The sequence below is a fragment of the Aphidius gifuensis genome, linkage group LG6 (assembly GCF_014905175.1).
Source record: "Aphidius gifuensis isolate YNYX2018 linkage group LG6, ASM1490517v1, whole genome shotgun sequence".
Classification (NCBI taxonomy): domain Eukaryota; kingdom Metazoa; phylum Arthropoda; class Insecta; order Hymenoptera; family Braconidae; genus Aphidius; species Aphidius gifuensis.
In genome coordinates this window covers 3,207,482-3,229,633 of record NC_057793.1, presented here as the reverse complement: position 1 = coordinate 3,229,633, position 22,152 = coordinate 3,207,482, and the positions used below count along the sequence as shown (strand labels likewise).

At 25.4% G+C, this 22,152-nt stretch overlaps 1 protein-coding gene across 4 annotated transcripts in view; it reads right to left on the bottom strand.

Annotated features, from left to right (window-relative positions):
- LOC122858881 (agrin-like) overlaps positions 1 to 22,152 on the bottom strand; it is a 159,315-nt gene that overhangs the window by 107,635 nt on the left and 29,528 nt on the right. For 3 of the 4 annotated variants that reach the window (XM_044162094.1, XM_044162095.1, XM_044162097.1), the window contains exon 1: positions 14,410 to 15,731. The exons of the other annotated variant lie outside the window; for it this stretch is intronic. The gene's annotated coding sequence lies outside the window, so the exon portion shown is untranslated. Of the gene's footprint in view, positions 1 to 14,409; positions 15,732 to 22,152 lie in introns of those variants that run through there. 4 annotated transcript variants of the gene reach the window in all.

Genomic DNA, 22,152 nt, shown 5'->3' with positions numbered 1-22,152 from the left:
ATTCGTGTAAATCGTTAACCATTCCACTCAAACTTAACCCCTTTTCGTTTCCTTTACTTAACTTTTCTTTACCCACGGGACTAGCCACAGTTTGCTACCCTTTATACTACTTTATCATGCCCATATACGTTTCAATTGGTACACTCATCTCATCTCATCTCTCCTTTTTCTTCTTCTCACACTATTTTCACAATACAACATCGCACATTTTGTGTCTTAAATAACCACAGCCATTTTACTCGTTGCAGCTAAAGCTAAAGATTAAACCCCAAACTTAATTGCATTTTCTAAAAATAACAATCAAAAAAATTAAATTGAATGCTAAAAAAAAATAAAAAAAGGTATATATAAAAGTGGAAAGTTAAAAAAAAATATATTGTCGATATTTTTTATCGTATTTTATAGGGTGTATATAGAATTTGAGTAAAGTGTGATAGAATGCCGAGTGATCTGGTTTATACTAGGTTTGAAATATCCTGTATATGGATATGTATATACATGGATAAGAGACCCTCAACCTTTGTACCTTTGTCCTCAATATTCCTATACACAATTTTCTCATTCACAACGTCAATGTCATCTCTTGTGTTGAAAATTCAACGACTATCGCATTATCCATCATGAAACGATTCAATTCCTAAAGCTCTTAAAAGCATTTCTCCAATGAAATTTCGATTCTCTTCTATGTATAAATTTGGAATAAAATTTAAGCATTCAAGTGGTCAACAAAAATATTCTCTAGTCTTGGTCATATTTTTTTTTTATTTCAAGTTTTTTTCAAGTAAATATTAATGCATTTAAAATATTGCCATTAAAATTTTAATTTAATTTCAGTTTATTTATATTAAATTGAAAATAAATTTTAATTGAATTTGTTTAGATGAAATTAAAAAATAAACCCACACATTTTAAGCTAAATTGTCAAGAATTTTAATTAAATGTTTTATCATGAGATTGCAATAATTATATGCTCTATTTTTTTAAGTTGTTTTTGCTTTTTATTTGTGTGAAAACTCTAGTCTTGTACATATACTTGTAAAACTTTGATGTGTATAACAAGGTCGCCTTGAACAAGCTTGAGATATTTGAACTCTATAATTAAATAATGCCCACTAAATATAGCTTCAACTGTCCTTGAAATTTAACAATTGTCAAGTTAAATATACTTTGAAGTTAGTTCATACAAGTTATCCCCGTATATTGACAAATGCAAGAAATAAAAAAGTATAAAAGTTTTAAAACAATTGAAATGTGAGTGGTACATTATATATTTAGATAATTTTTTGAAATAATATTTTTAGTATAAAAGCATGACCTTTTGCCACAAAATATACTTAAGAAAGTCAAAACTTTGTGTCATAGTATTATCAAAGTGTGTGCAATGAAAGCTCATTGTCACCTATTTTAAGTTCACAATCGTTGCTTTTTGCACACACACACTACAGTTATAATAGCCTAGAGTTGTTAAAACTCTAAGCAATATAACTGAAAATGAAGTGAAGTTGTTACCAGTTTTGCAATGACAAACGAAAAGAAAAAAAAAAAAAAGACACTCTCGTTACCATTTGAGCCAACTTGTTCTAGCTGATGCTTCCCGCATGGTTTCAAATGACAAATACAACTTTGTATTTCACATCTACCTCTCTTTTCTTTTCTCATTCCACAAAAAGTTTCTTATACCACGAATTAACCCAGACATATAACAAGAAATTATTTTACTATATTTTCATGAAATATACAGTAGTTTGAAGAACAATATTAAAGAAAAACTTCATTTTACATATTAAAGCGACGAATTATTATTAATTTAATAAATATCAAAAAATAATATAATAAGAATAAGTAAATTAAATTTAATCTATAACATTTTTTTTTTTATTTAAAATAAATCATGAATAATTTACTTTTTAAATTATAAGTACATGAAGAATATATGAAGAAAATTAATGTAACAAAGTATTATATTAAAATAATCATAATAATATATATGAATGAAAATTTTGTTCATTATAATTTCAAAATCATTAAAGAGATATAATAATTATAATATAATCGTTTTTGCTACATGTGGTGTAGAATTGCTTTGTTCGTGTTCTCATTCATGTGATATTATTTCAAGTATGGATATTAGGATTATACTTGCCAGACGTTTCACTTCTATCTACATGTATATATGTAACTAGATAATATGTGTAAAATATGTGCAAGTAAAAGCTCATTATATTTGGATAATATTAGAGTAAATATATTTTTATATATCATCTAGATTTAAACGTCAAATATCATCTTGATTTAAACTGATTATACAGATTATTTAAACCAAAAAAAAAAAAAAATGAATAAAATTTGTGAAATAATTCTACCTTTTGTGATTTAATCAAAATGTTTGTTAAAGGTATTTTGTTTTTTGTTTTTTTAATTTGCACAAAATTAAAAATAGCAATATTGAAATATTTTAAAATTACGTTCTGGAATTTGGCTTTTTTTTAAGCTCATTTTTATTGAGCTTAATTTTCTTTGTTATATATTAAAAATAATTTTTAGCATATACAATATAAATTTATGAAAATATATATTAAATAAATATACGAGTTTGTTTACTATAAGAGAAAAATAAAATAGAGTAAACAAGATTTTGTGAATAAGGCCAAGGAATTTAGTTGAAAGTGTAGTGTTTCGTTTTTGACGTCAAATACAATTTCAAGAGATATATTTTTGGTTTTGTTATATATTGTGATGCTGGTCGACCACATCATGTATCTCTTAGAAGACGAAACGTTGAGTTATCCAGTATGGAACCTGAGACAATACAAATTCTGTCTAGCATGGATTCAAATAAACAAGAGACAAAGTACAGATAGTATAAGCACAAAAGTAATACGAGTAATATGTATCCATATATATACATATATATCAGCACCAACATTCTCTCAAGGAAATCTTGGTTGGTGCGAGAAGACGCTTGAATCTTGGCACGATTTCTGGCTACATGCCTTGGCTCACCCTTGCCAAAGATTCTGTCCAAGTCAATGTATATGTTGCTGAGTACAATAGGGACACGATAGGGGCTAGTACAAACGTATTCATTCTACCCCCTCATACAAGTATATACACTTATTTTTATATTTTTTTTTATCTCTTTGCCACTGGATAAATCCAGACTATATTTGCTACCGTCAGAAAAAAAAATCCAGATGTCCATTGGGATATATTTATTCCCTGTAGTATTGTCGCTTACACTCTGCGTTTACGATTGAAATTTTTTCGACCATGTCTAGAATTTACTAGACTAGATAATAGAAAAAAAAAAAATTAGATTTAACATTTTCTATTTTTATTCATACAAGCAATTGATAAATTTTATTATTTATTTATCAATATTTTAGAATAAGAAAATTAATATGTTTTGTTGTTTTTTATATAAGGATTTATTTATTATTTTTATTGTGATATATTGAATAATATTTAACATATAAATCATGCAATAAATCAATGAAAACACTTATTACGTAATGCTGACATCATAAATCATAAAAAGAAAATAGTTATTTTATGTGTTATATGTCAAAAATTGAGTTGAATAAAAGCTAGTCCTTTTAACATCGGTATACTCTTGAATAGCATGACATTGGTTGATGACGATGTGATAAAGGAAACTGTCGTCTGTTATCAAACGATGTGGGAGCCCGCGAGAAAAGTAAAGAAAAGAATATTTAAAGAGAGGGATAAAATAATCATAATAATAAATAAAATAGAAAAAAAAATAAAAAAAAATGGTAAAATAAGTGATTTGTAAAGAAGGAAATAAGAGGGATAGAGGAGGCAGATGAAGGTGACACAAACTGCCTTAGGAAAAAAATAGAAAATAAAATAAAAAAAGTAATAGAAAAAAAAAAAAAAATAAAAAAGACATCTAGATGGATATTTCTTTTCGTAACTTTTGTCTTTCAGCGACAGGCAAAAACTGGTTCGTCGCTTTTCGTTGGGTTGTTGTCATTCTGACAGGACGGCTTTCTGCATACAAGATATCTCCATTTAGATACTCTCTCCCTCACTCTCTCGTATATTTTTTCATTCCAATTTTCCATCTATACATCCTCTACTCTCTATCTCACAAATTTTTATTTCACTCTTACCCTCAGAGGACCAAGCTAACGTTCCATTCGACCCTGTTTTTTTATTTTCTATACTAACTTCCGGTTTGTCTGGTGCACTAACACCTTCCTCTTTGATTCTTCAATATATACCAAAAAGCTTCGATCCTCAGCACCACTCACACAAGTTTAGTTTTTTTTTTTTTTTCCTATTTCAATCTAGCATCAACTATTTTTCACATTTTTTCATTGGTGAGTCTTTACTTTTAACATCTCTTTCACATTCAATATCTTTGTCTCTCTTATGATGTCGATAAAGAAGTCTCTCTATTTCTATATACTTTTTTAGTTTCACTACGATTATTTTATTTTCAGAAAAACAATAATCCAATTGAAAATATAATAGTTACAATAAAAGGTTATGAAGACAGTAGACAGCCTTTTAGAAGCTTTTACACTCATTGAATTGAAGAAGAAGAAAAGAACAAAAAAAAAAATGAAAATTGACTTGACAAATGACAATGGTTTTTAAAAAATTAAATGACTCTCGATAAATTGATTATTATTATTTAAATTTTAATAATCTATACTTGTTTTATTTATTCATTTATTTTTATTTTTTGTCTTTTAAAATGAAGAATTTTTTTCTAACAAGTGCCGAGCATATTTTCACGTTTTAATATGAAATATCGGTATTACTTGTATGCATAGAATGAGAAAGGCTTTTGAAGAGTCTAGCATTAAAAAAAAAAAAAAAACAAATAGTTGATATATATCTATATATAGTGCAGACATCCCTTGGGGTATTTCGACGGATATTGACGATATCTGTCGGGGTCATGCTACATTTACTCAGCGATATGAAAGACGAATGATGAAAAATGAGAAGAATTTTGAATTTTAAATTTTAATAAAATAACAAGAATTATAAAATAAAATATACAAATTATAATTTTATTTTCTCATAATGAAAAATATTTTTAAAAATTTTTAATTTATTAAATTTTGTTATTAGATAAAATTTTGTATGTAAATTTGATTACGTTTCATTGCTCTCATTATTAGACATATGTATTTTAAAATTTCATGAGAATTTAAAAATATATTCCATGTCTGATAGCTTTTATTTATTTTATTTTACTATTCTTGAAATACATTAATTACTAACATGAATTTCGATTGAATAATGTCTGTGACCTCGTGAACATGTCTGGCGTTTAAATTTTTTATAATGATAATTTTGTACAATATTTGTGCACGTTTTTGTATAAAGAAAAATTATGCAAAGTTCAAATATTTGAATGTAAAATATTATGGAAAATAAGTTACTTTGTGCTAATCGTTTTAATATAGATCAAAGAGCACGTCATAGATTTACCATGTAAAAGATATAGCTATTTTCATTGAAACTTTGTTAGCTAATGAGAAGAAATTTTATAATTTTCATTAATGATATTTTTTAATGATAGAACGATATTCTCCTAATATAAAAAGGACAAACATCATCGGTCTTCCGGACATTTGATTGGTCATTGCTTTTTTCTCACTTACTCTCATACAAATTTCTTTCTGTTTGCCTTTTTCTATTATTTTTTTATTTATTTCGTTAGCAACGAAAAAACAACAAAAAAAAGCGAGTAAACAAAATTTTTTTTGATATTTTTTATATTTTTTTTTTTTAAATTGACATATTAAGCTAGCACAACTTTTTTAATAATCATCGGATCTCGATGCAATTGGGCTCAAAATTTTGTGCGAATTATGTGTTTTTTATGTGTGAAGAAATAAATTTAAAAGAAAATTTTTTTTTTATTTTTTACATTTTTTTAAAAAATTCAAATATTAAGCTAGCACAACTTTTTCAATAATCATCGGATCTCGATGCAATTGGGCTTAAAATTTTGTGCGAATTATGTGTTTTTTATGTGTGAAGAAATAAATTTGAAAGAAAATTTTTTTTTTATTTTTTACATATTTTCTATATTTTTTTTAAAAATTGACATATTAAGCTAGCACAACTTTTTCAATAATCATCGGATCTTAATGCAATTGGGCTCAAAATTTTGTGGGAATCATGTGTTTTTCATGTGTGAAGAAATAAATTTGAAAGAAAATTTTTTTTTTATTTTTTACATATTTTCTATATTTTTTTTTAAAATTGACATATTAAGCTAGCACAACTTTTTTAATAATCATCGGGTCTCGATGCAATTGGGCTCAAAATTTTGTGCGAATTATGTGTTTTTTATGTGTGAAGAAATAAATTTGAAAGAAAATTTTTTTTTTATTTTTTACATTTTTTTAAAAAATTGACATATTAAGCTAGCACAACTTTTTCAATAATCATCGGATCTCGATGCAATTAGGCTCAAAATTTTGTGCGAATTATGTGTTTTTCATGTGTGAAGAAATAAATTTGAAAGAAAATTTTTTTTTTATTTTTTACATTTTTTTAAAAAATTCAAATATTAAGCTAGCACAACTTTCTCAATAATCATCGAATCTCGATGCAATTGGGCTTGAAATTTTGTGCGAATTATGTGTTTTTTATGTGTGAAAAAATAAATTTGAAAGAAAATTTTTTTAAATATTTTTTATATTTTTTTTAAAAATTGACATATTAAGGTAGCACAACTTTTTCAGTAAACATTCAATCTTGATGTTATTAGACTAAAAATTACGTGTGAATTATGTGTGATTTATGTGTAAATAAATAAATTAAAAAAATTTTTCGTCAATTTATTCATTCTTTTTTTTTTTATGATAATACTTGTGTTTATAAAATCAATGAACAATGAACCTTTTAGAAGGTATAGATACAGGCGCGCGTAGCGCGCCAATGTGCTCGTTATTACAAAAATAATATCTAGATAACATCAAAGGATTACGAGTAATCATCTTATAAGTTTCAGAGAACTCCATAATGCTCAGTCAATGTATAGAAAAAATAAGATCAATATAAATTTGAGATTATCAATGATGTACACTTGAATACAAGTAGTATCTGTTCAAACCTCTGTTATGTATTTTTTTTTTATTGTATAAAATATCCTTGTCAGGTAATTTGCCAAATTTAAGCCAGACAATATCTAACTCCATTGATGCGTTCAATACAAAGCATGTCCGAGAGATATGTCCAGAGCTTATTACATCAATACCTTCATCATAATTATCTGTCCCTTCTAATTGACATATCAAACTAATATCCTAACTATATTCATCAAATAGATTTAATTAACTATCCCTTATTCAAAACTAAATTTAATCAATTTAATATCTTTTATTGTTTTTCGTTGAATATTGTTTTTGTTTTAATTTAAAAAACAATAGTTGACAAACAATAAATTCCATCTACTTGTTAAATTGTAAAAGAAAAATAAACTTTTTTTTTTTTTTGTCTACAGGTCATGAGATTCAAAAACTCGAAACAAAAATTAGGACAATTTTAATGCTCAATAGATCAGTGAGTAAAGCTGATGGAACATCAGGGTCGATGATAGAGAGGTTCCAAAAAAGGGTTGACACAAATATAGAGAGGAGTACAAATGGCGTGGAGACAAGGATAGTCGGAAAATATTTTTAAAAAAATACTTGAAAGAGTGTATGACATACAACAAATTGTATGTGTTGAAATTATCCGAGTATAAAAAATAATTTGCTATAAATTTTTATACATATTCAATAAATAATAATAATACAAAAAACTATATAAGAATTTAAAATATTTACATAATTTTTAAATAACAATAATATTTCACTAAATTTTATGGATTAAAATGAAGAAAAAAAAATAAATAACATGAAAATCTAGAAATTTTCAATGAAACATTTAAAAAAAAAATTTATGATTATTTTTTTTTTTTATTTTGTTTGTTGTTGTGACGAGAATTTACAAGGAATGTATACACAATTGTATACTGAAATAAATCCTCCGAAAAAAAAAAAATAATAATAATATTAAATATGAACGAAAATTGTTGAAAAACATTTTCAAAATATTTACCCTGAAATACACATTCATCAAGTAGTAAAAATAAAATATCTACATGGTATTGTAAAAATTTGTGAATAAAAAAAAAAAAAAAATAGTAATAGTAATAATAAATTAATAACAAAGATATTTAAAATAATAAAAATGATTTACAAATCAAAAAATGCAGAAACTTTTAATGGCATTGTTTGAAATATAATAATTCTCTAGAGTTGAGTAAAAATTCCATGATGATTTTATGTGAAAAATATTGAAAGTAACTTTTCGTCGTGGCAAATAAATTTGCCATATATCTGAATAATATATTATTCTTCTGTCCATTTTCTACATGCACATGCAGTGTGATTCGCTTTTCGATTTGATGTAGATATAGAAGATTTTTTTTTTTTTACATGTCATGTGAGAAAAGGGTAAAATGAGGATGAGAGAGGACCAGTTGGGTTATGAGGATATAAAAAAATAAAAAGAATAAAAATAAAATAACTTTTTCAAAAGTTTTCTTGAAAAAGCAAGTGGAAAAGAAGTAGAAATATAAGTAAAAAAGAAAAAAAGCAAAAGAAGAGATTAGAAAAATGTCTTTCGTACGGTCGACATGGAACTTCTGTGACGTATTTGAAGACCGATAAGCCCTGAGAAAATATATTCTATGCCCGATTGTCACTCCGTCAAACTTTTATTTATTTTCTTTTTTTTTTTCCATGTATTTTTATTATTACTACTATTTTTATTTTTATTTATTTATCAAGCAAAAAGTCACTCCACATATTTTCTATACTATTTTCCTATTTTTTGTTACATCATTTTTTTTTTTTCTCTACATTTTCTTCCTCACGTCGATCAGCAACACGATATACATTATTTTTTTCTTCTTTCTTATGTTGTTTTATTCAATTACATATTTTTTTTATTATTATTATTTTTCATTCTGTATCCTGTGTATCTTTCTCGTCTATTCCTCATGTATATATATATATATATATTTTGATGTTTATTTTATTTTTTTTTTCAATATTTTTTCAGTGCAACCAACGTGGTTGCACACATACTAAAAAAAAAAAAAAATGTCACCACCTAGGAAACTTGCGGCTTATTTTCACAACAATATATGTCTCATATTTTTTGAATTATTATTTCTTAAATGCTCTTTTATAAATCATAAACTCTTATAAAATTTATATTAAAAAAATATTTATGACATTTTTATCAACAAATAAAGTAAAAAAAAATTTTTAAAAATAAAAAAAGCTCACATCTTGGTTTTATTGAAGAATAGAAAAGAAAAAAAAAATATTAAAAAAAAAATTGTAATATACACATAGACACTCAACACATTGGTAGCTCAAGAAATAAATTCGATATTTTTCATGAACTGAACTCAATCTCGATGATAGACGGGCACGCGTGCCAGAGCTTCTGAAGACTTAATAACCGTCTTCCTGTAACTGGTGTAGAAATGCCGGTGTGAGTTATATACCACTAGCTGATATAGTGTGGCCTCTTTTTTTTTTTTTATTTTCATCTACTATATACTGTATATTAAAGGTGTGCCATATAGTGTTCAACTAAAAACTACTACTTCACACATACCAAATGAATTTAAAGAATTTAACGGTTGTAAGAGTTTAGATGGGCTTGGATTATTAGCTTTTTGTATTGCTGTTATACAAAAAGGGTGCAGTAATATTGCGTGATGTAACTTGTATGCTTGTTTATTGATGATTTTACATTTTTCCTAATATACTAATTTTTAAGCTTTTTATTTTTTTAAATATAAATCTTTAAATCAACAACAGTCAATTTTCATTATTTTAAAATTAAACTATTTTATTTTTTTTTAAATTAAATAAATATATTTTTTTTTATTCTTTGATCTAGATTAAAATAAATAAAAAATATGACAGAGCCATTTCAATATCATTTTCTCATAAATTATATTGAAATGAAAAATAATATAGAGAGCTAAGGTGAACAATCATTTTTTTTTTTTTTTTCTTTTTCTTTTATAGATTACGCTGGTCGTTTTGAGTCGTTGTGCCATATAAAAGAGGTTGCTACACCAAAGGAGAGACTGTAGTCTATATAATATCGTTGATATTATATAGGTGGATATATTGTATGAACCAAAGTCTCAAAGACTAAACTCCATATATATATATTTCAAATAGAAATTTCACATCGTCACTTGTGGTTTGTGTGTGTGTGTATATTAAAGTTGGTAGTCTCACAACGATTTTATCCCACGATAGTGCACTTGGACTCGACAAAAACGATAAAACTAAATGACCAACGATTTCACATTGAAACCTTGAGTCAATATATTCTCGTTTGTATATCTTAAGAATCATCACAAGTGGACATTTCAAAACGATAAAATAAAAATTGAATGATTTATTTTATGGCAATATATATATAAACATAAATGAACATGAAAACATTGAAAATTTGTCGATGCGTTAAATAAAATAGCTATTTTATTTTTTTGCTATTCTCATGATATATTGTAATATTAAAAAATAGTAAAATTATTTTCATCAATGATAATAAACGTTAACTTTTGTCTGCATATATTTTTAATTAAAAAAAAAATCATTTTATGTGTATAGCTTTAAAAAATTAATCAAAGTAAAAAAATTTTTTCATTTAAATAAATATTTCAAGTATTTCTTTGTGATAAAAGTAATTGAAAGTGAAAATTGTGTCTATTATCACGAGATTTTTTGACAGCAGTGAATTTAATGGTTTGAAAAAAAATAAAAAACCTCTGGCTATATTTGGGGCGGCAAATAGTTGACAGGCAAATGCACGAAGCCGTGTAAATATGTCCAACAGAGAGGCAAAAGTGCCAGAAACCTGTCGAGGTACTTTTGAATCATCTAAATGGTAAATATATATATATGTATTTTGAACGAATAGCTATGCATGTGTAAAAGCTCCCAAGTGAAATAGTAGTTGTATATGAAAATAAACCAAAAAGAGTATATAGAGTATATAAAGTATATCTATTGGACACCCGTGAAATTTAAATTTTTACTCTTTCAACGACGCGAGGTTTCGTCCATTTGCTCTCTGTCGTGAAAGAAAAGTAAAGAACTTGGAGTCGGCTCAGACAGCTCGAGGAGAGCCTCAAAAGCTTGTTTGAACGTTGCTACTACTACAGTCTGGCAATCCGCCATTTATATCCGCTGGAAAGACTCGAGACTCTTTTCAATAAGCTATCCTTCTTTTTTATTTTTTTTTTTTTTTTAATTTCAAAAAAATTATTCTCAATCATATATATTTCCTTAGGATAATTTTTTTTTTTTAACAAAAAAATTATTTAGGTCATCAATTTGTTATGAAGAAGGAAAAAAAAATTTAAATTATCAAATAAAATACAAAAAGAAATATTTAATTTAAATTTCTTTGTGAATTTATTTAAATTTTGTTTTTTTTTTTTTTTTCATTCTAACTTTGAATTTTTGAATGCAAACATTCATATTGAATGACTTATTTATTCAACTGTATTAATAAGACACTCAAAAAATTTGTTTTTAAAGCAAAAAATTTATCATGATGATATTTACATTGAATTAATTTATTTTTATAATTTTCAAGTCCTTTAATGTTTTCAAGGATGCACCGTTGATTTTTCATTTTAATTATTTTGTTATTATTTAATTTTCTTTTCATTCAATGCCAAGCTTTTATCTCATGTTTTTTTTTTTCTTTCATCTTTCAGTATTTCTATGAACTCTGGACAACTTGAAAGTACAGTAAGCAAAAGAAAACACGATTGTAATTGAATAAGTTAATTAAATTTTTATTTTCAATGAAAGTTTGTCAAGCTTTTAAATGCTTCAAATTTTATTTTTCTTTAGTTATTTTGTATTTTTATATTTTTTCTTTTAACAAGTGTTTATTTTGTATTTTATTTTTTTATATTTTTTTTCATTTCGATTTGTACTATATATAGTCTATCGAGTTTTGTATTAAGCTACTGTCTCAAGAGCTCATTCAAGACTTGTCGTTAATACTTGACCGCCCGCTAAGATTCCACTAAGTTCAACTCGTCTTTTAAGACTGTCAACTGTTTGTTGAAAAATAAATTTATATTTAAAAAAATGTATAGCTTTAGTTAATTACCACCATGACGAGTAACAGTCTCTATTATTCACACTGAATTCATCTCAACCAAGGATTATATACAAGGGGTGTAGAGAAAATGAACAAGACAAAAAGGGTAGTAAAATACATAGAATTGAAAAGTATGTCTCTTCTTAATTGAAAATGCAAAGATTTTAGAGAATTTACTGAGCAAAGTAGCACACTAAAGGAATAAAATGAAACAAAAAAAAATGGAAATAAAATGACAAAAATAAATAAATAAAAATAAAAAATAAATCAAAATAACTAGAGGATGAACAGTTGGCTAATTTTACGGACTGTAAGTCTGTCGAGGGGGCAAAATAAATCCAGTTTATTTAACGCTTGGTAGAAAATTATTTATATTAAAATAAAATGTCAATTTTTCAAACTTTTAAAATGAATTTATTTTTTTTTTTTTTAATAAAAAAAAATATTGTTTTTTATTTTTTGTACATGCTGTAATTTTTGTTCTAATATTATTTTGTTTTATTTAATTTTTTTTTTTATTGACCGATGATGCTGTACATCATGATGGACAGTTTAACGAAAAATACCAGTAAAAAAGTAGTTTGTATAAACGTTCGATCAGACTCCCGATGGATTTCTCATTGGCCTTTTTACACGACCGCCGGGACAATGCCTATGAGAGAGGGTATTTTTCAGTATTTACCCTGAAGAAAATTAAAAATAAAACAAAGAAAAATGACATGAAATAACATTTGTTTTTTTTTTTTTTATCTCTAAACGGGTTTTCTCTTGATATCTCACTTTACATCCTAGGGCAAGAATAAAAAAATAAAATTAAATAGAAAAAAAATAATTATAAAGCGTTGAAAATTAAAATAAAATTAAAGAAAGAAAAAAGCTTTATAAAAAATCATAATAATATTAAAATTATTTATCAATGTGCTTGTAAATTTTGTAGTGAAGCTTAAAAAAAAAAATTGTTATTGTTTTAGACTATAAGCTCACGTTGTTAGTATTCGCAATATTAAATTGCAAATATCGTGTACTTTTTTTTTCCTCTTCTGTTTTTAATTTCAGAGCATTTGACAGGGTATCAATAAATGGAAAAAAAAGAAAAAACAATTGCAGTCTCAAGAGTAATCTCAGCTTACTAATGTATAATTTCTTTTCTTTTTTTTTTTTTCAATTTCAAAGTAATTGAAAAAAGAAATAACAGAGTGATAATAATCGTTGAGAAATTATAGAAAAAAATTTTTTCTTTATAGTTATCTTCAGTATATTTAAAAAAGAAAGAAAGTTTTTATAACCAATATTATTTTTTATTACTTTTGTTCTGACACTCACCGAGTATACTGTAATTTAATTGAAAAATGAAAATATAATTAAATTGTAATATAAAATGTTAAATAAATGTTAAATATAATAATATAATATAATTGTATATTAAGTACAAATTAAATAAAACAATTATATGTGACAAATGAAAAAATTTAATTTGAAAAATTTTATATAAAACTTATTGTCGACAATCAAAAACTTTACTGTACACTTTATCCATTAACAATGATTATTCATCTCTCTTTTGCCTTTTCATACAACAATAACAAGTAAATTTTCTCTGTCTTTATTATTTAGACAGTCAAGAAATTCACAAACTTTTCAAAGACAAAATTGTGGCAAAGTAAATCCGTAGGTAAAAGCAATTGTGAATTGTTGCAAGACTATTATAGAGAAAGTAATGACGAGAGCAGAAAATAAATTTTACATTACATATAGAAATAATAATTATTTACTTAAACTATGCGTCTATATTTTTCATCTAATTAAATTAATTCATTATCGAAAATTTGTTTATAAATATATAAACAAAAATATATAAAAATAAATATAATTATTTTAATGTAAATTTAAAATGTAAAAATCTTTTTTTTTTTTTTTAAATTACATTTAACACAAGTCATAGAGCTTATAATTTTATTTTAAATCTCCATTTAAAATATGAGAATAAAAACAATTTTAAAAAAATAAAAATTAAATAAAAAATAATATTTACAATGTTGACAGAAAATAAAAATTATTTTAAAAAATATTTAATGTTTTTATATGGCAAAAAAAAATAGAATAAATAAATAAAACAAAAATATGTTGAAAGGAAAAAAAATATGGAAAATCAGTTTACAGTTGAGTTTAAATGTGTGCTGTTTCGTGATGATACTGCGAAAAACTATTTACCTGTCATTTGTCCCAAGGGTGTACAACGTCAGCGAGTATATTTTTTTTTTATTTTATATATATTTTTTTTTTTAGGGCAAAAGAGGATGGTACTGGTTCCACTTGTACTTTCAGACCTCTTGCGCTTTTTTAATTAACGTGTCTCTTCTTTCTCCACTCTTCCTATTTTTGCTTACTAAATTTCATACATAAACAATTCTTTTTATCACCACTGTGTCTCACTAACTTAAAGTTTAAAACTTATATATTTTTTTTTTATTTTTACTTTAAACCAATCGTCATTAAATTATATACCTTTTATTAGTATAAGCATTAATTTTTAATCGCAAATTTTCGTGTCAACCCTTTCGTGATTAAACCAACATGCAATATTTTATTCATTTTTTTGTGATTATTATTTTTTTTTTCTTCTCACTATTTATAAATCTTTTTTTTTCTTTGCTACATTTTTTTTATTGGGGTCACTATGATTTTATCGCAATGATTTTATCACTTCACATATATATTTTTTTATTTACTTTGTTATGAGATTTTTTTTTATATTCAAAGTTTAATTTTTATTATTTTTTATAAATCAAACAAAATTTGGAATTTAATTTAAACTGTATTTTATGGTATTTATTTAGTTTTTGAGTTTTTATATTGATCCAGGATATTATGTAACATCATGATTTTATATATTGAAAAATAAATTCTTCACAAATAACGTGAAATGTTATTTTTAATTACAGTATATGTTACGAGTATGAAATTAAAAAATTTAACAAGTTCATAAAGCAATATGTGTATAATATTTATAACTTGAAAACCAATCAACTGATGATTGGATAAATAATCAAAAACTTTTTGAAAATCGCGTTTTATCCCAACTACCTTTCATTCACACTTTTACATCTCAATAATATATTTTTACCTACACAAATATGTGTATGTATTTCGCGATATAATTTCACAATATTCATCCAACCAAATTCACAATACACGATAGCAATAATCTATCTAAATGTAATTCACATTAACACAATTAAAAAAAATATTATCAACAATTTTATTTTCAATAAATCATTTGCTGATGCCAGTCATAAAAATGATTGGGCTTTTTTTTTTTTTTGTATATTCCTTTCGACACTTATTTCATCAAATTAAATTATTTTTTTTTCAAATAAAATAAAATTTATTTGTCGCTTATGGTAATCGTTTGTTGAAGGGTTGACTATTTTTTTTTTTTTTTTTTTTTGGTTAAAAGTAAACGCGATGATATGTTACGAGTAGTCTGTTTGACTATTGATAAGAAGCCGCGTAGGCACGGCACGCGAGTTCGCCGGCCAACTGAGGATCAACTTGGGTTGGCAGTTACCCCAACGCCTGAATATACACAAGTTATCTTTGTCAAATAATATCCACCTTCTTTGTTGCTCCCTCACAACTCCAGCAAAACGCCCCACGAGGAATTAATTGTACGCTTGCGCAACCCCTTCAAGTAGACATGCCGGTATATTCTCTCGAAATATATATACATGTGTATATAATGCAGGATGAGTTTTTTTTTTTTTTCTTCAAATTGTAAGTACTAATATATATTACGTCAATCAACTTGGATATCAAATTTTAACTTATTCATATTAATTAAAATTTATATTAAAAAAAATATATCATAATTTTGTAATTGTAAATTTGTAAAGGTGTTAAAAAATTTTAATATTTAAATTTAAATAATTATATGAATAAATGAATTAATTAATGAATAAAAGTAGAAAAAAAAATTTATATGTATAAGGATCAACGTTGTAATTAAGTTTTTAGTTTTTTTTAATTTTTCGTTGCTTTTTTTTTTATTTTTGTCTATGAAATATTAAAAAAAAAAAATAATAATAAATATTTTTTATTAAATTGATTTTTCGCTTTGTTTTTTTCATTATTTCTAAAAAATTTGTTATATTTTTTTTTCTATATCAAGAGCACACAAGCCGATGACCAACATGTACTGCAACAATAATAATAATCGAGATACGCACTAGCGTGGTCTGCCACTATCCATTTACTCTACCAAAAAACCCCTCCCCCAGCCTATATATATATGGACTATGTACCAAATTGCCAATATTATCAGTTATCGGATTATTACCGTAAATTGTCCGCATTTACCTTCACCAACCAAGTTACATATTGCAAACTACATACACACATATCTATATCAAATAACCCTTCTGTTTCATCCCTTATATAGTCAAAATTTTAACTACAATCTTTCTCCCCAGTGTATATTGTAGCTTTTTTTTTTTTTATCAAATTTTTATTATATCATCCTCTTTCAACTGATACATTGGGTGCTCAACAAAATACGTAGGTCACCAGGTGCATCTATACTTCGTGTAAGCATATATTAAATTTTAACTTAACTCTTCTAAAATTTATTTTATATTTATGGATATATTTTGTTGGACAATATTGTCAAACAAACCAAGGTACCCTCGGTAAATTTAACTTGATTTAAATATTAATTATTTATGTTATTTAATTATTTAAAATTATCAAAAATAAAATTTATATTGGTTAAATAAAGTCTGATAAATTATGTGTCATCAAATGTAGTATTAAAAACAAACAAATCTATACTAAAGAAAATATATATTACAATAACAAAAATATAATAACAAAATTTTTTAATAACTGTGAAAAATTGCAGTAATACTTGCAAAATATGGTCACGTTTTAAAACCATTTTTACTAAAAATATTATAGATTTAACATTTCATATTTCATTTTGTTATTTTATCAAATATTTATTTACTTTATTTTTATATTTTCAAGACACATTTACTCTATGTATAATTCAAAAAAACACTAAAGAAAAAAATTTAAAAAAAGACGCATTGAATGTAATAGAGAAAAAAAATAAAGAAAAAAAAAAAAATCCATGTAAAGAATGAGAAAGAAAACGATGTAATATAAGACAAGCATGGAGAGGCAATACTTTTCTATAATGAGGATCGGATGAGGCAGCATTGCGAATAAGGGATTTTACAAAAAGGCTCTGTGTGCGAAAAGGGGCAAAGTAAAGTAAAAGACGTTTTGTTAATGTGACTGGATGATAATGGAATGAGATGAGTGGGGCTGAAAAGTTAGATCCTATATATATACATAAAAGACTTTCATAGTTTAAACTAGAAAATAGAACAATTTATATATGGAACAAGTAGAATTTTATTCATTTGAAGATTGGTTGAATGACCTTCATGATCATGAGTATAACAAAAAGATATTCAAACTATATATGAAAATGTTGGATAGCCAAAGAAAAAAAAAAAAATAATAATAATGATGAGAAAATTTAAGATGAAAAGAAATAATAAAAAATGAGTAAAGAAAATAAAATAAAGATGATGGTTTTAGTCTTATTCGCGACGAATCTTGGAGGGTTAATATTAGTCAGTCGAACGTGCCTTCAAGCTACACTTTATTTTTCAAACATAGGGGAGCCAAAGTACATCTATATCAAACTTTCAACCCTTAATAATAATACCACATATTGTATATGTATACGTTTTGTGAGTGTGTGTGAATGTATATATTTGTTAGTATTAATATTTCTTTGACTCTACAGTATATTTCCCCTTTGCACTCACTTTACCTTCTGAATCTATCTCGCACGTCACCTACCTATTCTCATCCTCGTATATATATTAATTGTTCTAACCTCTTCACTTTATTACAAGTATACATATACGCGTATGTACATTGTATAAGATTCTTTACTGAGCCCTTCAACACTACACCCTTACACGCACATTCTTCTCTTGACTAAAGTGTATACATCTCTATGTACACCCACTCATCACGTTTCCTTTAAAGCTTCGCGGCCTGTCAACGATCTTTGCCACCAAGATATAAGTGGCTTGACTGTCAAGTTTAAGTTTGAGAAAAGGGACAAGTATATATAAAAAATCAGAGGGTTACTCTTTTTTATTGAAAATAAAATAAGGAAAAAATGAATAAGGATAGAAGAGGGTGTACAGCAAAGAGAAAATGAGAAAACAATATTGTATTTGCATCATATTCCCACTGTGTGCCTGCCTTACTGCGATAATATGTTAATCAGGCCGTTACAATGTTAATTAATGACAAGAAAGAGATGAATTCAGTAGAAAATGAAAAAAGATAAATGCACTTTTACACCCTCGATGATTGTATTAATGCAAGAGACCAGAAAATTATAAAAATATTTATTTATTTATTTATTATTATTGTTTCAAATTATAGAGAAAAAAAAATGATTTATTTTGATTATTTTATTTATATATACAATTTTTTTATGGTGTTTTATTTTCTGATAAAAAAGTTAAGAGAATATGTATGTATACGAGTTTAAAGCACATATTTTATAATATATATACACACGCACTACTGGAGGATACTCCTTGCACATATACATACACAGATGATTGCACACCCTAGAATACTGAGGTGACAATGCAATTTCGCAACCTCTCATCCGTCTGTTTTTATCTTTTTTCTCTCGTCGCTCTTGTATATATATATAAACATTTTTCTTTTTTTTTTTTTTTTCGTCGTCTTTCTCATATACATAGTTTTAAAAATAAAAAAGTCTAAAAATGAAAAACAAAAAGCAGCCAGAGAAAATATATGTATATATAAAAAAGATAAAAAATAAACTAACGTGATACGAGAAAATGTATATAAAGAGATTTTCATTCGTGAGGCGCTTAAAATTTGCACTTTTATAAAGCACAAGGCTGCTTTCTCTTTTACCAAATATAAGTTTTAAATAAAGTTTAACAAGGTTGAGGAAGAACAGAGGGTCATAACGATTATGGACGGATTGTTAGAGTTATAAAATAAAGGTTATATAACAGAAAAAAAAAAATCATATTTTGAAATAATTAAAATTTCAAAAGACTCAATTCTATGAAAACTAATAATTTAATGAAGCATTCAATCCAACTTATGTACTAAAATATTTTATTAAATTAAAATGAAGAATTTTTTTTCATATATATATTTATTAAAGATTTTTTTTGAATCATAAACGAAAAATTCTATTGAATTATTCAAAAAGAAAAAAAATAATCAAAATACAGTCTATGAGAAATAAATTATATGTTGATTAAAAAAAAAAATAAATTCTTGGTTTTATTATTTTTTTTACAGATGGTTTTTCACGTAATATATACTTTTATTTATTTATTTATTTTTTCTTTTATAAATTCAAAAAATTATGATGTATAGTCTGCGTAAAGAATGACCAAAAAATTCCTGATGGTTATTGCTCTGAACGATCACGGTCGTTGAATTTTCATAAAGTTTTTTGTCCGGTAAAAATCGCATTCACTATTGTCAACCAATTTCCCACTCTATGATTTTTTATTTTTATTTTTCACTGGTTTTTTATTTTTTTGCATTAACCGTCTCTTGTATTTTTCTCACTACCCCATATCACGATCCACAAGTGCTTCAAAAGTTGAATATGTCCGGTCTGACAATACCATGGATTGTATGCCAGTTTTGCCTTGATATTACGGCTCTTTGGAATTTCAAGATGGTCCCTATAACCTGTAGTTCAGGTATAATATAATATCATGTATAAAAATAGAAAAAAAAAAAGCTTGAAGAAAATTCAATCGTTCACTTTTTTCGTGAATATCCTGGACAAGAGATGAAACTATTGAAAAATCATTATTATCGATTTATCGATCAAAAACGCATTGATATATTTTTATCTAAAAAAAAAAAAATTGTAGCCTCTCTGGTGAATGTTGTAAAATACAATTTTGCTTATAACTTGACCACAATATATACTCTATAAACTCTAGCTTAAATATATGATAAAAAAAATAAATAATAATATATTTCAGTGTAAATGAAATTGTATTTTTGATAGCTGAGATAAGTGATGAGAAAGAAAGAGAAAAGTGATGAATGCAAGGTATATGTGTATGACAGAAAATGGGTCATAGGGTGGCAAAGAGATAGGGTAGTAAGTGGGTGGGATAGATGCACGGTTTAACAAGCTCGCGTTTGCCGTGACCATGCTCCATAAGACTTAAAGTCTCTCTCTCTCTTTCTCTCTCTTTCTCTTCCGCCCTGTCTTTCTCTCGATAAGGATCAATTCAATTACCCATTCAATTACCTCCCTCCAGGAAATCGTGTTGGGACGCAACCACGAAGCCAAAGTTCGATGAGACTTTACTCGTGCTTCCAGCACGTATCAAAAATGTTTATTTTTATTTTTTTTAATTTTTTTTTTTTAAGTTGTCGTAGTTGCAACGAAAGCAACGTCAATATGCTTGACTTGCTATCCTAAAATTGCCACTTTTAAAATAAACTGATGTTGTATCTTTTGTCGCATCGATAAAATACACTGTTTTGTAAAATTCTGAGATAAGATGTGGTTTTTTTTTTTTATTTTAATTTTATCTTATTATTGATGTTTTAAAATTTTTCGCTTGATTTATTTATTTTTTTATTTATTAGACTAGAATCTTTGGAGTATTAAAAATTTATACAGTCGATTTTAATTTTTGTTTGAAATACTTTATATTGATTACTTTAATAATTGAATTTAATTTTGTTTGAAAAAAAATTGACACAATTTATTTTATTAGTTCAATATACTTTTAAAAATAATTTTGATTCAGACAAATTAATTTAAATAATTCAATAATTTCATCGATAATTAATACTAATAAATAAAAAAAAAATATAATTGACTTTTTTAATCAATTATTTTTATTTTTACAAAAAAATTAAAAATTAAAACTTTTATAAAAATCAGAGCACGAGACAAAATGCTGTTTTAAAAAATTTATATTTTTAATTTGTAAAGTAATGAACAAATAAAGTTACATTTTATATGAAAAGAAAAAAAATAGAATTAGAATAAAAATGATAAATATTGAATTATCATTCGAATGAAGGCTTTATGTATAAAATATTAATAAAAAAAGAAAGAATTATGTTTAAATCGTTAACCACACTTTTCGCAAATGTACAAAACCATAACGGCAAAGCATTGCCAGCGAAGTGGCCTGTGGCTTTGCAAATTATGTGTAACGCTGACTTCTCGACATACTGGGTATACCACGACTCCATTTTGTAAAATGCTTTACCATTGCCATCCTCAAAAACCATACACACTGACATACGTAAATTCTTTTTATTTTTTCTGTTTCTACTTTCTTTTTCATTTCATTTTTCAGTTTTTTATCATATGAAACTTTTCTCATTACGGTAAGATAAAAAAATCAAAAAAAAAAAAAAAAATTCTACAACTGAGTTTTATCAGTTAAATTTAAACTTTAAAAATTGATTCTTTTTTTTTTTCAGTTTTAATTTATTATTTTTAAATTGATGAAAAAATGGAATTTAAAAAAAATTTCAATAATATTTCAATTTAATGATTTACCAAGTAATTATTAAATCACATGATATACATATAGAACAAATGAATATGTCTAAATGTGTCAAAAGCCTTGACCGAAATCCATCAAGGTAATTACATTGGAACGTGAAATCATATAGATGATAGAGCCTCAACAGTGATCCACAAATATCTGAGTTTGTGGGTCCATTGGGATAGTAGAATTGTATACCAGGTCGTGTGAGAGTTCATCAAGCTTGGTTGTTATACCACATGTACAGTTATATGTATACAAAATCAGAGAAGCTATATACATCATCAGCATTAAAACAAAAGTGTATATATACGAAACATCATCAGCAATA